Genomic DNA, 15,000 nt, shown 5'->3' on the forward strand with positions numbered 1-15,000 from the left:
CAAAATTCTTAGATTCCACTGAGCACAATGCCTCCGAGGAGCCAAGCCCCGCAAGGCTCCCAAATCGCATGAACTTACCTGAAGGAAAGGCACCTCTACCTACCCCTAAGGGGAGAACAGAGTACCCAAAAGGAGATCCGAAGGACCAACTAAATAGGACCCAAGACCAGCGAAACAAAGGTGGTTACAGGACAACCACCCAAGGAAAAGAACTCTCTAAGAAGTCCATCTCCCAAGAGACACTCCCAACCTTATGAGAGAGTGATTCCAAGGAAGAACAACAATCCAACCTCAGATCCTCTAACACAACACCATATAACAAATGGTGCTCCAAGGAAGCCACAAGCTCCCCACTGAACCCTAGTCTAGCAGACACAACCGCTACAACTAGCCACATATAGGTAGGAAAACCATATCAGGACCAAAAGGAAACCCAGAGCCCACTGACAGGATGGAAAACCAACTGTCCCAAGGCAAAAGAGCTCTCTGTGTAAAACAGAACACAACTGACATAACTTGCGAGTTCTAGCTCCAGGGCAGCAAAGCTGACCTTAAGTCCTCAAGGGACCCCATCCCACAGAGAGTGCCGAATTGTTGAAGGAAACTCTGCCAGGAAATCCAGCCCCCAGAGACATCCAACACCAGCAGCAATGCAACCAGTGGAGAAAGGAATACCTGTGAACCCCTCCCCAGGGAGGATAGCAGGGTCAAGAGCAAGTACACGGTCAGATCCAAGAGAGCAGACAGATCCCCAACCTCCTCTCCAAGTAATGGACCCAAACCAAAAAGGGGCTGGCAACATCCGCCTCAAGAGGATTGGAGGTCCTAAGAGGAACTAACCCATTGGAGAACCACTCTGACCAATTACTAGCAGCTGCCATGATAAAAGGCTTGCGAGCACACATGCCAAGTGCAAGTAGATGCAGCTGGTAGCACACTGCAAACCTTCCGCTTGCTAGACAGCAAAAGCTAACCATCAGGCTACTACAGCTGGCTCTGCGTGCTCAAGTTCCTTTAAAAAGGAACACTCCCAAAAGGGGAGATAGGCCACAGACTAGTACCAGAACCAGCCCCCCTGACATCCCACATGCAAGGAGGGAAGAAAAGAATCCTCGAACGAGAAGATAAAGGGATCCACAGGGTCCCAATAGAAACTGTATCCTTCCAAATCCTCCCCAAAAGGACAAAAGCCAAGGGGACCACTTCCCCAGCCGTTTGCAAGGTGAAAAGACCAAAGAGAATGGTAAAACACTACCATTGAGTAATAACCCAATGGTCAGTACTACCAGCTCAGTTGAGCCAAACAACCTCAAGCCCACCTTAAATGCAAAAGTTGCTCCTGGCGACAACCGCAGATCCACCTGAAAGACAGCAAACTAACCTTTAGGCCAATACCAAATCTCCCATGAGAGAAAAAAAATCAACCCTCCTAAGGGAAAATCGGACGTTCTAAACCCTAAAGATTGAAAATGAACAGCCCAGGACCGAGTGCAGCGACCCTGGACCCCAAAAACTCAGACGAGACATAGCCCTATGCCAGACCCCCCAAAACCCAAGACAGGCCGTATGTCCTGAGAAACCACCAAGTTGCCTCATACGAAGAAGGGCATTCTAGGTAGAGCATTCCACAACCCCGTGGCCTTGAACATTGGACACTTGCAAGACTCATACCAATATCATAGAAGACATCTAGACAGGCCCCAGAGATGGCAATTCGCACCCATAGGTGGAGCAGAAACCCCAGCAACCAAGAACTCCTAGAAGTTCTAGAGCAACACTCCACGTCCAAGGACCTCGGAGTTTACCAGAGACAGGGCTTAAAATAATGGAGACACCACAGTAGCAGGATTCAACATGCAACCTTAACCATGTGGGCCACTAGGCAACCCACTAGGCTACACCTGCAAGCGTAACACGTCCCTTAGTGGAGAGTCAAAGATCCTCACAGGATCAGCCACCCAGAAATACCTGTACCAGGAATAACTGACAACCCCAGAAATCCCAGACGGATTCCCAGCTAGGGTAGGGCAGAGGACCTATACAATCTCTCAGACATTATGTTCATCGAGGACGAGGAGCAAGTTGACGTATAAGAAAATGAAACACCTCCTCAATTAAAGGACAACACCAAACGAACACTCCAACAAGTGAACGACTCAACGCCCAATAGGATAACTGGCACCCCGGCACTACATGGGTGACATGAACCCTAAGGAACAGCAGCTAGCGCCCGACCAGTACCTGTCTGGTACAAGGAACACCTGAACTGTCCAAGAAAAATCGAAGCCCCAAAAAGGATCGAAAAACTATAATCATAACTGAGTTCTGATATTTAAAACACGCAGCTACCAAAGAAGTGCGCACGCAAAAGGAGAAGAAATGTTCTTAAATGGAAAATTATAGCAGACATGAGCTTCTAAAACAAATCAAATATATCTTGACCGGATTTAAATAAAATGAAGGCAGCACCCGAAGGTGAACGCCCAAGGAAAACGGCACGCCAACCGGACCAGGCGATTAGAGGCCCCATCCTCCCAAGCTCAGAACTGGAACAGATACTTAAAAGAAAAACGGAGACTTTAAAGAGATTGTCTTCATCCCTATACGTCTAACCCAGCTTGCCGTCCGGCACAGCAGATCGAGGATCCCTCGGCCCAGTAGGACTGGAATCCCCCAGCACCGCCAAAACATGCCTTAGTAGGACACGAAGACGTGCCAGTCTATAACGGAAGGCAAAATGTTCCCCCGCCGGATCAATGGACGACCCCGGCCTCGAGGGTGGGGCCCCTGAAGCCTCAGAGGCCATAGCTTCCCCAGAAGGTCTAACTGAATTAGGCGATCCCATGCCCGGTGAACCCCGGTTAACAGAACACGGACAGTATCTTAAAAACACTTCACTAGGAAGATATAAATGCGCCAGCGCCATAGATATGGCCATGCGGAACCGTGCTGTAACCTCTGGAGGAAACAAGCCACCTTCCGGAGAAGGAGTAACGGCCCTAGGGACACCTGCTTGCGTAGCAAAGGAAGGTTCTGGGATATGCGCCTTTTGGGACATAGAATCCTCAGGGGCGGATGGCTCAGCGCACTCTAAATTCCCTGACTCGGTGGAAGAGAATGGCAATCAGAATATAACTGATGGGCATGGATAACCATGGCCATTTCATACTCTTCACAAGACGTATACTCCGAATTAGAGATATCCATCTCCAAAAAATCAGAATCCTCCATAACTTGAAGATTGCAATTATGGACAAACACTAATGGCACCTTACACCTCCAATGGCTGGGGCACTCACCACCTCCTGTGAACCAGAACACTAACAAACAGACTCTCTGCGTCGCCACTCGGTCAAGGTGTGGAAATGGAATAAGTGACCACACCCGGTCACGAGGTGCAACGTGTAAGCCAAAAAAGTGTGCCAGTCCCTCGGACCGCGCAAACTGATGAAATAAAGCCATTATGTCCGAATAGTCATGAGCCCAAATATCACTACACAATAGCAGACAAAATCATATAGCAAACATGATTAAAGTCCCCCTGTTCAATAACCCTCCTCAGGAGATATTAACCCTTGATTTCATAAGATAAAGGAGTCCCACTCTGACCCTGACTTCTGTCGTTTAACATTATATTCACATATCGAAATAAAATGAAACAATCTTACCGGAATCTACGCCGCGGAACAGGAACACGGCCCTTCAAGTGTGACAGATAGTAGCCTCGCTTCTGACATAGACTTGAGTGAATAAAGGCAGGCAGCGAAACTAGTCAACGCTGTTTGCCCAGGAGATGTTAATACGAGTCGGGATGGTTTCGCAGAAAGACTCTCCCTGCATCTCCGGACTCTAACTTTCACTCAAGCTCTCACTGAGAGGCTGACAGGATTACGTAAAACTCCAGTCCCATTTCAAAGAGTACTACCCTCCATGAGAGACTATCTTTAATCTTCTGACACTTAACTGCCAACTTCCTGAGACGAACAGCAAAGAATGACTGGGGGATGAGGGAAGTGGGGGAGGTATTTAAGCCTTTGGCTGGGGTGTCTTTGCCTCCTCCTGGTGGCCAGGTTCTGCATTCCCAAAAGTAATGAATGCAGCTGTGGACTCTTCCCATTTAAGAAGAAAATGATCAAGAAATTGAGTCGTGGAGCTAGGAAGCGATATATAATTGTAACACATAGTGAGATAGAAGAGAATAAGCAAATCATGTGGGTTTTGAAGGAAGAAAATGTGAGGGAAGAGATGGGTTGTATTTGTTGAAAGGCGCAACAAGAGGAAAGTAAAAACACCTACACCACCCTCCTTGTCTGTTTCAAGACCTCGGGTGTGGCTGAAGTGTAGACCCCCATGTGACCGTGTAGCAGGGGAATCTGTGTCTGAGGGAGAGAGACCGGTTTCTCTGAGCTCCAGAAGGCTGAGGGAGTGGGAGATGAAGAGATCTTGGAAAGAAGGGAGTGTGTTGCACAAAGAGCGAGAGTTCCAGAGTGCACAAGTGAAGGGGGTGTTTGTTTTAGTTACAATAGGAACTTGGATAAGGTTTCCAAAGTTTTGGTGTTTAGGTTGAAGGCAAAGCATACATGGGTGGGTGAGTTTAGGAAGTTGTGGGGGACCAGGATTAGGGAATATATAACACGCGCAGTTAGCATGAGTAAGAGGGAGAGTGACATAAAATGAGATTTGCAGTATTGAGAGTGTCTTTGGAAAGTGGAGCATGGGGGAGGAGAGAGCATTTAGGAATATATAAAGTTCATGAGCGCAGAAGTGAGGTGATGATAAAAGGGATGGGCTGATGAATGTAGTAGGTGGTGAGGGAAAAGGTATAGTTTGTTAGACAAGAGATAGCGAAAAGGAACATAATGATATGGAACATTTTGCAAAAAGGGAAACGGTTAAATACATAAAACACAATATTACAAGAATACTTCCCTAGATTCTTGCCCCTTGTCCAATTCTTATTATAATTGCCTCACTTATAAAATGTTTACTTCAGAAATGTGAACATATGCTATTGTGACAATGCACAATGCCCAGGCAATGCATCCCCAGTGCAATGGACAGCCCAGGCTAATGTTAAATATATAGGCAGGGCAGTCAGCTGGGTCCACTAAATTAGTTGATTACCAAGTCAAAGACAATTTAAAAGGCCAATTGGAAAGTTAGATTCTGGTCTGGTCAAGGTGAGATAAGTTAAAATAGACAGTAAAATTCGGAGGAGGTTGAAGCTATAGCATACGACAGCTATACATTTAAGAATAATAGCAAGTATTGATAAGTATTAAACATCACATGGCAATTAACAAGACATTAGAAATAAGACTTTGGAGATAACGTTACAATAAATACAGGACTTCTTGTTGTTGTGTAAAATTGATTTGTCTCTACGCTCCCCAAAAACAAAAAAGCAAATTGTGTAACCCATAGTTGCCAACCGTCCTGTTTTTCCCGAGATGGTCTCATTTTTTGGCTCTGTCCCTGCCTTTTAAGCTTGTCCCTCGTTCAATTCAGTCTGTATATAGTATAGTTTATGAATGTTGTGTGCAGTACTCCTACCACAGAGGGTGCTTTGGTATTAGTCTCATTGTTTTTTTCTGTGGTTTTCTGTAACATTGAATTTTAGCAGTGTGTAGTCAGGTGTCAGGTAAGGGGAAGTCATGAGATATGATAAATAATACCAGGTAGGGTAGGAGAGAAGAGGTGTTTAAGGCAGGTCAATAGTGTTGCAGAGTAAGTAACATGTAATTTCCCCCATGTATACACTAAGGCTTTGTTTAGCAGGGGCTTAACACATCAGGCTCCTCAAGTGCTGTGACTGGAATTCTCAAAACACACCAAAAAAATTATCCAGATTTACTAGGGCATTTCTGGGTGTTTTAACCTTTTGCCCACAGTCACTGCAGCAACAAAGATAAAAAAAAACAGTTGCCTTATAATATGCCATCTACTTGTTAAAGGGACAGTGAACCCAAATTTTTTCTTTTGTGATTCAGATAGAGCATGACATTTTAAGCAACTTTCTAATTTACTCCTATTATCAAATGTTCTTCATTTTCTAGGTATCTTTATTTGAAATGCAAGAATGTAAGTTTAGATGCCGGCCCATATTTTGTGAACAACCTGGGTTGTTCTTGCTGATTGGTGGATAAATTCATCCACCAATAAAAAAAAAAAGCTATCCAGAGCACTGAACCAAAAAAAGCCTAGATGCCTTCTTTTTCAAATAAAGATAGCAAGAGAACGAAGAAAAAAATGATAATAGGAGTAAATTAGAAAGTTGCTTAAAATTGCATGCTCTATCTGAATCATGAAAGAAAAAAACATAATTTATGTAAGAACTTACCTGATAAATTCATTTCTTTCATATTAGCAAGAGTCCATGAGCTAGTGACGTATGGGATATACATTCCTACCAGGAGGGGCAAAGTTTCCCAAACCTCAAAATGCCTATAAATACACCCCTCACCACACCCACAATTCAGTTTAACGAATAGCCAAGAAGTGGGGTGATAAAAAAGTGCGAAAGCATATAAAATAAGGAATTGGAATAATTGTGCTTTATACAAAATCATAACCACCACAAAAAAAGGGCGGGCCTCATGGACTCTTGCTAATATGAAAGAAATGAATTTATCAGGTAAGTTCTTACATAAATTATGTTTTCTTTCATGTAATTAGCAAGAGTCCATGAGCTAGTGACGTATGGGATAATGACTACCCAAGATGTGGATCTTTCCACACAAGAGTCACTAGAGAGGGAGGGATAAAATAAAGACAGCCAATTCCTGCTGAAAATAATCCACACCCAAAATAAAGTTTAACGAAAAACATAAGCAGAAGATTCAAACTGAAACCGCTGCCTGAAGTACTTTTCTACCAAAAACTGCTTCAGAAGAAGAAAATACATCAAAATGGTAGAATTTAGTAAAAGTATGCAAAGAGGACCAAGTTGCTGCTTTGCAGATCTGGTCAACCGAAGCTTCATTCCTAAACGCCCAGGAAGTAGAAACTGACCTAGTAGAATGAGCTGTAATTCTCTGAGGCGGAGTTTTACCCGACTCAACATAGGCAAGATGAATTAAAGATTTCAACCAAGATGCCAAAGAAATGGCAGAAGCTTTCTGGCCTTTTCTAGAACCGGAAAAGATAACAAATAGACTAGAAGTCTTACGAAAAGATTTCGTAGCTTCAACATAATATTTCAAAGCTCTAACAACATCCAAAGAATGCAACGATTTTTCCTTAGAATTCTTAGGATTAGGACATAATGAAGGAACCACAATTTCTCTACTAATGTTGTTGGAATTCACAACTTTAGGTAAAAATTCAAAAGAAGTTCGCAACACCGCCTTATCCTGATGAAAAATCAGAAAAGGAGACTCACAAGAAAGAGCAGATAATTCAGAAACTCTTCTGGCAGAAGAGATGGCCAAAAGGAACAAAACTTTCCAAGAAAGTAATTTAATGTCCAATGAATGCATAGGTTCAAACGGAGGAGCTTGAAGAGCTCCCAGAACCAAATTCAAACTCCAAGGAGGAGAAATTGACTTAATGACAGGTTTTATACGAACCAAAGCTTGTACAAAACAATGAATATCAGGAAGAATAGCAATCTTTCTGTGAAAAAGAACAGAAAGAGCAGAGATTTGTCCTTTCAAAGAACTTGCGGACAAACCCTTATCTAAACCATCCTGAAGGAACTGTAAAATTCTCGGTATTCTAAAAGAATGCCATGAAAAATGATGAGAAAGACACCAAGAAATATAAGTCTTCCAGACTCTATAATATATCTCTCGAGATACAGATTTACAAGCCTGTAACATAGTATTAATCACAGAGTCAGAGAAACCTCTTTGACCAAGAATCAAGCGTTCAATCTCCATACCTTTAAATTTAAGGATTTCAGATCCTGATGGAAAAAAGGACCTTGTGACAGAAGGTCTGGTCTTAACGGAAGAGTCCATGGTTGGCAAGAGGCCATCCGGACAAGATCCGCATACCAAAACCTGTGAGGCCATGCCGGAGCTACCAGCAGAACAAACGAGCATTCCTTCAGAATCTTGGAGATTACTCTTGGAAGAAGAACTAGAGGAGGAAAGATATAGGCTGGATGATACTTCCAAGGAAGTGATAATGCATCCACTGCCTCCGCCTGAGGATCCCGGGATCTGGACAGATACCTGGGAAGTTTCTTGTTTAGATGAGACGCCATCAGATCTATTTCTGGAAGTTCCCACATTAGAACAATCTGAAGAAATACCTCTGGGTGAAGAGACCATTCGCCCGGATGCAACGTTTGGCGACTGAGATAATCCGCTTCCCAATTGTCTACACCTGGGATATGAACCGCAGAGATTAGACAGGAGCTGGATTCCGCCCAAACCAAAATTCGAGATACTTCTTTCATAGCCAGAGGACTGTGAGTCCCTCCTTGATGATTGATGTATGCCACAGTTGTGACATTGTCTGTCTGAAAACAAATGAACGATTCTCTCTTCAGAAGAGGCCAAAACTGAAGAGCTCTGAAAATTGCACGGAGTTCCAAAATATTGATCGGTAATCTCACCTCCTGAGATTCCCAAACTCCTTGTGCCGTCAGAGATCCCCACACAGCTCCCCAACCTGTGAGACTTGCATCTGTTGAAATTACAGTCCAGGTCGGAAGCACAAAAGAAGCCCCCTGAATTAAACGATGGTGATCTGTCCACCATGTTAGAGAGTGTCGAACAATCGGTTTTAAAGATATTAATTGAGATATCTTCGTGTAATCCTTGCACCATTGCTTCAGCATACAGAGCTGAAGAGGTCGCATGTGAAAACGAGCAAAGGGGATCGCGTCCGATGCAGCAGTCATAAGACCTAGAATTTCCATGCATAAGGCTACCGAAGGGAATGATTGTGACTGAAGGTTTCGACAAGCTGTAATCAACTTTAGACGTCTCTGGTCTGTTAAAGACAGAGTCATGGACACTGAATCCATCTGGAAACCCAGAAAGGTTACCCTTGTCTGAGGAATCAAAGAACTTTTTGGTAAATTGATCCTCCAACCATGATCTTGAAGAAACAACACAAGTCGATTCGTATGAGATTCTGCTAAATGTAAAGACTGAGCAAGTACCAAGATATCGTCCAAATAAGGAAATACCACAATACCCTGTTCTCTGATTACAGACAGCAGGGCACCGAGAACCTTTGTAAAAATTCTTGGAGCTGTAGCTAGGCCAAACGGCAGAGCCACAAACTGGTAATGCTTGTCCAGAAACGAGAATCTCAGGAACTGATAATGATCTGGATGAATCGGAATATGCAGATATGCATCCTGTAAATCTATTGTGGACATATAATTCCCTTGCTGAACAAAAGGTAAGATAGTCCTTACAGTTACCATCTTGAACGTTGGTATCCTTACATAACGATTCAATATTTTTAGATCCAGAACTGGTCTGAAAGAATTCTCCTTCTTTGGTACAATGAAGAGATTTGAATAAAACCCCATCCCCTGTTCCGGAACTGGAACTGGCATAATTACTCCAGTCAACTCTAGATCTGAAACACATTTCAGAAATGCTTGAGCTTTTACTGGATTTACTGGGACACGGGAAAGAAAAAATCTCTTTGCAGGAGGTCTCAACTTGAAACCAATTCTGTACCCTTCTGAAACAATGCTCTGAATCCAAAGATTGTGAACAGAATTGATCCAAATTTCCTTGAAAAAACGTAACCTGCCCCCTACCAGCTGAGCTGGAATGAGGGCCGCACCTTCATGTGGACTTAGAAGCAGGCTTTGCCTTTCTAGCTGGCTTGGATTTATTCCAGACTGGAGATGGTCTCCAAACTGAAACTGCTCCTGAGGATGAAGGATCAGGCTTTTGTTCTTTGTTGAAACGAAAGGAACGAAAACGATTATTAGCCCTGTTTTTACCTTTAGATTTTTTATCCTGTGGTAATACCTCTGGGTGAAGAGACCATTCGCCCGGATGCAACGTTTGGCGACTGAGATAATCCGCTTCCCAATTGTCTACACCTGGGATATGAACCGCAGAGATTAGACAGGAGCTGGATTCCGCCCAAACCAAAATTCGAGATACTTCTTTCATAGCCAGAGGACTGTGAGTCCCTCCTTGATGATTGATGTATGCCACAGTTGTGACATTGTCTGTCTGAAAACAAATGAACGATTCTCTCTTCAGAAGAGGCCAAAACTGAAGAGCTCTGAAAATTGCACGGAGTTCCAAAATATTGATCGGTAATCTCACCTCCTGAGATTCCCAAACTCCTTGTGCCGTCAGAGATCCCCACACAGCTCCCCAACCTGTGAGACTTGCATCTGTTGAAATTACAGTCCAGGTCGGAAGCACAAAAGAAGCCCCCTGAATTAAACGATGGTGATCTGTCCACCATGTTAGAGAGTGTCGAACAATCGGTTTTAAAGATATTAATTGAGATATCTTCGTGTAATCCTTGCACCATTGCTTCAGCATACAGAGCTGAAGAGGTCGCATGTGAAAACGAGCAAAGGGGATCGCGTCCGATGCAGCAGTCATAAGACCTAGAATTTCCATGCATAAGGCTACCGAAGGGAATGATTGTGACTGAAGGTTTCGACAAGCTGTAATCAACTTTAGACGTCTCTGGTCTGTTAAAGACAGAGTCATGGACACTGAATCCATCTGGAAACCCAGAAAGGTTACCCTTGTCTGAGGAATCAAAGAACTTTTTGGTAAATTGATCCTCCAACCATGATCTTGAAGAAACAACACAAGTCGATTCGTATGAGATTCTGCTAAATGTAAAGACTGAGCAAGTACCAAGATATCGTCCAAATAAGGAAATACCACAATACCCTGTTCTCTGATTACAGACAGCAGGGCACCGAGAACCTTTGTAAAAATTCTTGGAGCTGTAGCTAGGCCAAACGGCAGAGCCACAAACTGGTAATGCTTGTCCAGAAACGAGAATCTCAGGAACTGATAATGATCTGGATGAATCGGAATATGCAGATATGCATCCTGTAAATCTATTGTGGACATATAATTCCCTTGCTGAACAAAAGGTAAGATAGTCCTTACAGTTACCATCTTGAACGTTGGTATCCTTACATAACGATTCAATATTTTTAGATCCAGAACTGGTCTGAAAGAATTCTCCTTCTTTGGTACAATGAAGAGATTTGAATAAAACCCCATCCCCTGTTCCGGAACTGGAACTGGCATAATTACTCCAGTCAACTCTAGATCTGAAACACATTTCAGAAATGCTTGAGCTTTTACTGGATTTACTGGGACACGGGAAAGAAAAAATCTCTTTGCAGGAGGTCTCAACTTGAAACCAATTCTGTACCCTTCTGAAACAATGCTCTGAATCCAAAGATTGTGAACAGAATTGATCCAAATTTCCTTGAAAAAACGTAACCTGCCCCCTACCAGCTGAGCTGGAATGAGGGCCGCACCTTCATGTGGACTTAGAAGCAGGCTTTGCCTTTCTAGCTGGCTTGGATTTATTCCAGACTGGAGATGGTCTCCAAACTGAAACTGCTCCTGAGGATGAAGGATCAGGCTTTTGTTCTTTGTTGAAACGAAAGGAACGAAAACGATTATTAGCCCTGTTTTTACCTTTAGATTTTTTATCCTGTGGTAAAAAAGTTCCTTTCCCACCAGTAACAGTTGAAATAATGGAATCCAACTGAGAACCAAATAATTTGTTACCCTGGAAAGAAATGGAAAGTAAAGTTGATTTAGAAGCCATATCAGCATTCCAAGTTTTAAGCCATAAAGCTCTTCTAGCTAAAATAGCTAGAGACATAAACCTGACATCGACTCTGATAATATCAAAAATGGCATCACAGATAAAATTATTAGCATGCTGAAGAAGAATAATAATATCATGAGAATCACGATGTGTTACTTGTTGCGCTAAAGTTTCCAACCAAAAAGTTGAAGCTGCAGCAACATCAGCCAAAGATATAGCAGGTCTAAGAAGATTACCTGAACACAGATAAGCTTTTCTTAGAAAGGACTCAATTTTCCTATCTAGAGGATCCTTAAACGAAGTACCATCTGACGTAGGAATAGTAGTACGTTTAGCAAGGGTAGAAATAGCCCCATCAACTTTAGGGATCTTGTCCCAAAATTCTAATCTGTCAGACGGCACAGGATATAATTGCTTAAAACGTTTAGGAGTAAATGAATTACCCAAATTATCCCATTCTTTGGAAATTACTGCAGAAATAGCATTAGGAACAGGAAAAACTTCTGGAATAACCACAGGAGCTTTAAATACCTTATCTAAACGTTTAGAATTAGTATCAAGAGGACCAGAATCCTCTATTTCTAAAGCAATTAGTACTTCTTTAAGTAAAGAACGAATAAATTCCATTTTAAATAAATATGAAGATTTATCAGCATCAACCTCTGAGACAGAATCCTCTGAACCAGAGGAATCATCAGAATCAGAATGATGATGTTCATTTAAAAATTCATCTGTAGGGAGAGAAGTTTTAAAAGATTTTTTACGTTTACTAGAAGGAGAAATAACAGACATAGCCTTCTTTATGGATTCAGAAACAAAATCTCTTATATTATCAGGAACATTCTGCACCTTAGATGTTGAAGGAACTGCAACAGGCAATGGTACTTTACTAAAGGAAATATTATCTGCTTTAACAAGTTTGTCATGACAATCAATACAAACAACAGCTGGAGGAATAGCTACCAAAAGTTTACAGCAGATACACTTAGCTTTGGTAGATTCAGCACTTGACAGCGATTTTCCTGTAGTATCTTCTGACTCAGATGCAACGTGAGACATCTTGCAATATGTAAGAGAAAAAACAACATATATATAAAGCAAAATTGATCAAATTCCTTAAATGACAGTTTCAGGAATGGGAAAAAATGCCAAAGAACAAGCTTCTAGCAACCAGAAGCAATAAAAAATGAGACTTAAATAATGTGGAGACAAAAGTGACGCCCATATTTTTTCGCGCCAAATAAGACGCCCACATTATTTGGCGCCTAAATGCTTTTTGGCGCCAAAAATGACGCCACATCCGGAACGCCGAAATTTTTGGCGCAAAATAACGTAAAAAAATGACGCAACTTCCGGCGACACGTATGACGCCGGAAACGGAAATAGAATTTTTGCGCCAAAAAAGTCCGCGCCAAGAATGACGCAATAAAATGAAGCATTTTCAGCCCCCGCGAGCCTAACAGCCCACAGGGAAAAAGTCAAATTTTAAGGTAAGAAAAATGTTAAATTAAAATGCATTATCCCAAATATGAAACTGACTGTCTGAAAATAAGGAAAGTTGAACATTCTGAGTCAAGGCAAATAAATGTTTGAATACATATATTTAGAACTTTATATAAAAGTGCCCAACCATAGCTTAGAGTGTCACAGAAAATAAGACTTACTTACCCCAGGACACTCATCTACATATAGCAGATAGCCAAACCAGTACTGAAACGAGAATCAGCAGAGGTAATGGTATATATAAGAGTATATCGTCGATCTGAAAAGGGAGGTAAGAGATGAATCTCTACGACCGATAACAGAGAACCTATGAAATAGACCCCGTAGAAGGAGATCATTGAATTCAAATAGGCAATACTCTCTTCACATCCCTCTGACATTCACTGCACGCTGAGAGGAAAACCGGGCTCCAACTTGCTGCGGAGCGCATATCAACGTAGAATCTAGCACAAACTTACTTCACCACCTCCATAGGAGGCAAAGTTTGTAAAACTGAATTGTGGGTGTGGTGAGGGGTGTATTTATAGACATTTTGAGGTTTGGGAAACTTTGCCCCTCCTGGTAGGAATGTATATCCCATACGTCACTAGCTCATGGACTCTTGCTAATTACATGAAAGAAATTTGGGTTCAGTGTCCCTTTAAACTTTCAATAGTGATTTAGCAAGTCCTTAAAATATATGCTTATATTGTTCTCGGCAGCCCCAAGACAGCTGTTAGCAGATTATATTATAAATACATTTTCACCTGTGTAATATCTATATAAACTAGGGTGCTTTGTGGTGTCCTGCTATACAGATGCTTAATGGTTAATAATGTAACCCTTACTTGCTTATTTTGGTACTTGCTGTAACGTTATTATGCCAATTATGTGCTTGAGAGTAAGGGAGATGATGAGGAGCTGGATGATTTAACCTGCATTAAAGGGCTATAACAGTGCATAAAGCAAATGCTCTAATATGTTAGATCAACTTTATTATTGCACTATTACTTGCATATACCCATGTGTTTAATCTCTGCAAAGTGATTAAACACATAATTAAAGTCATTCTCAGAGAAGCAATGAACTGCAGGAAGCAAGCTTTACATATCTGGTGAGCCTATGACAAAATAAAAAGGTGTGCAGCTATCTCCCAGTAGGGCATTGTTGCTGCTGAGGATTGGTACATATCCTGTTTAACAAATTTACCCAAGAGAACTAAGTAGTAGTGAATTAAAAAATGGCATGCTCTGTCTAAATCAAGAAAGCTTAATATAATGTTTCCAGTCCCTTTAAGCAATCAGTATGGGTACATTATACTACTAGAATTTAAGGTGCTTGTTTTGGGGGACAACCTGAGCAGACAGAGCTATGCATACTGTAAAAGGGTGTGGCTCTGCTGCAAAGTGTCCCTGGGAAAAAAATTATTTTTTAAAATGTTGCCAACTATGGTAACCTAGGTTTTCAAATGCAAATCAAATAGGTAGTTTAGGCAAATTGCATCACTTTGAAAGTCATGGTTCCATTTTTTTTTTTTTTATTATTATTTTTTTGTTCCTAGAGAAAATAGCACAAACACTATTTATTTATTTTTACTCACAAGCAAGAGGTGTTTAACTTCCATTTAAGAAACAAAATATAGCATGGGTTAAACCTGTAAAGCATTGGAAGTAGGGTTCCATATAGACTATTCCCCATTGAGAGTGCAACTACACACAACTGTATACACAAAGATAATTTTTCAATATAAAATGGTTTTGCATGCATCTTTAC

At 41.7% G+C, this 15,000-nt stretch overlaps 1 protein-coding gene across 1 annotated transcript in view; it reads right to left on the bottom strand.

Moving 5' to 3' along the window:
- Positions 1-15,000, bottom strand: part of FURIN (furin, paired basic amino acid cleaving enzyme) — a 494,229-nt gene that overhangs the window by 164,285 nt on the left and 314,944 nt on the right. The window lies entirely within an intron of this gene.

This window comes from Bombina bombina, chromosome 6 (assembly GCF_027579735.1).
Source record: "Bombina bombina isolate aBomBom1 chromosome 6, aBomBom1.pri, whole genome shotgun sequence".
Lineage (NCBI taxonomy): Eukaryota > Metazoa > Chordata > Amphibia > Anura > Bombinatoridae > Bombina > Bombina bombina.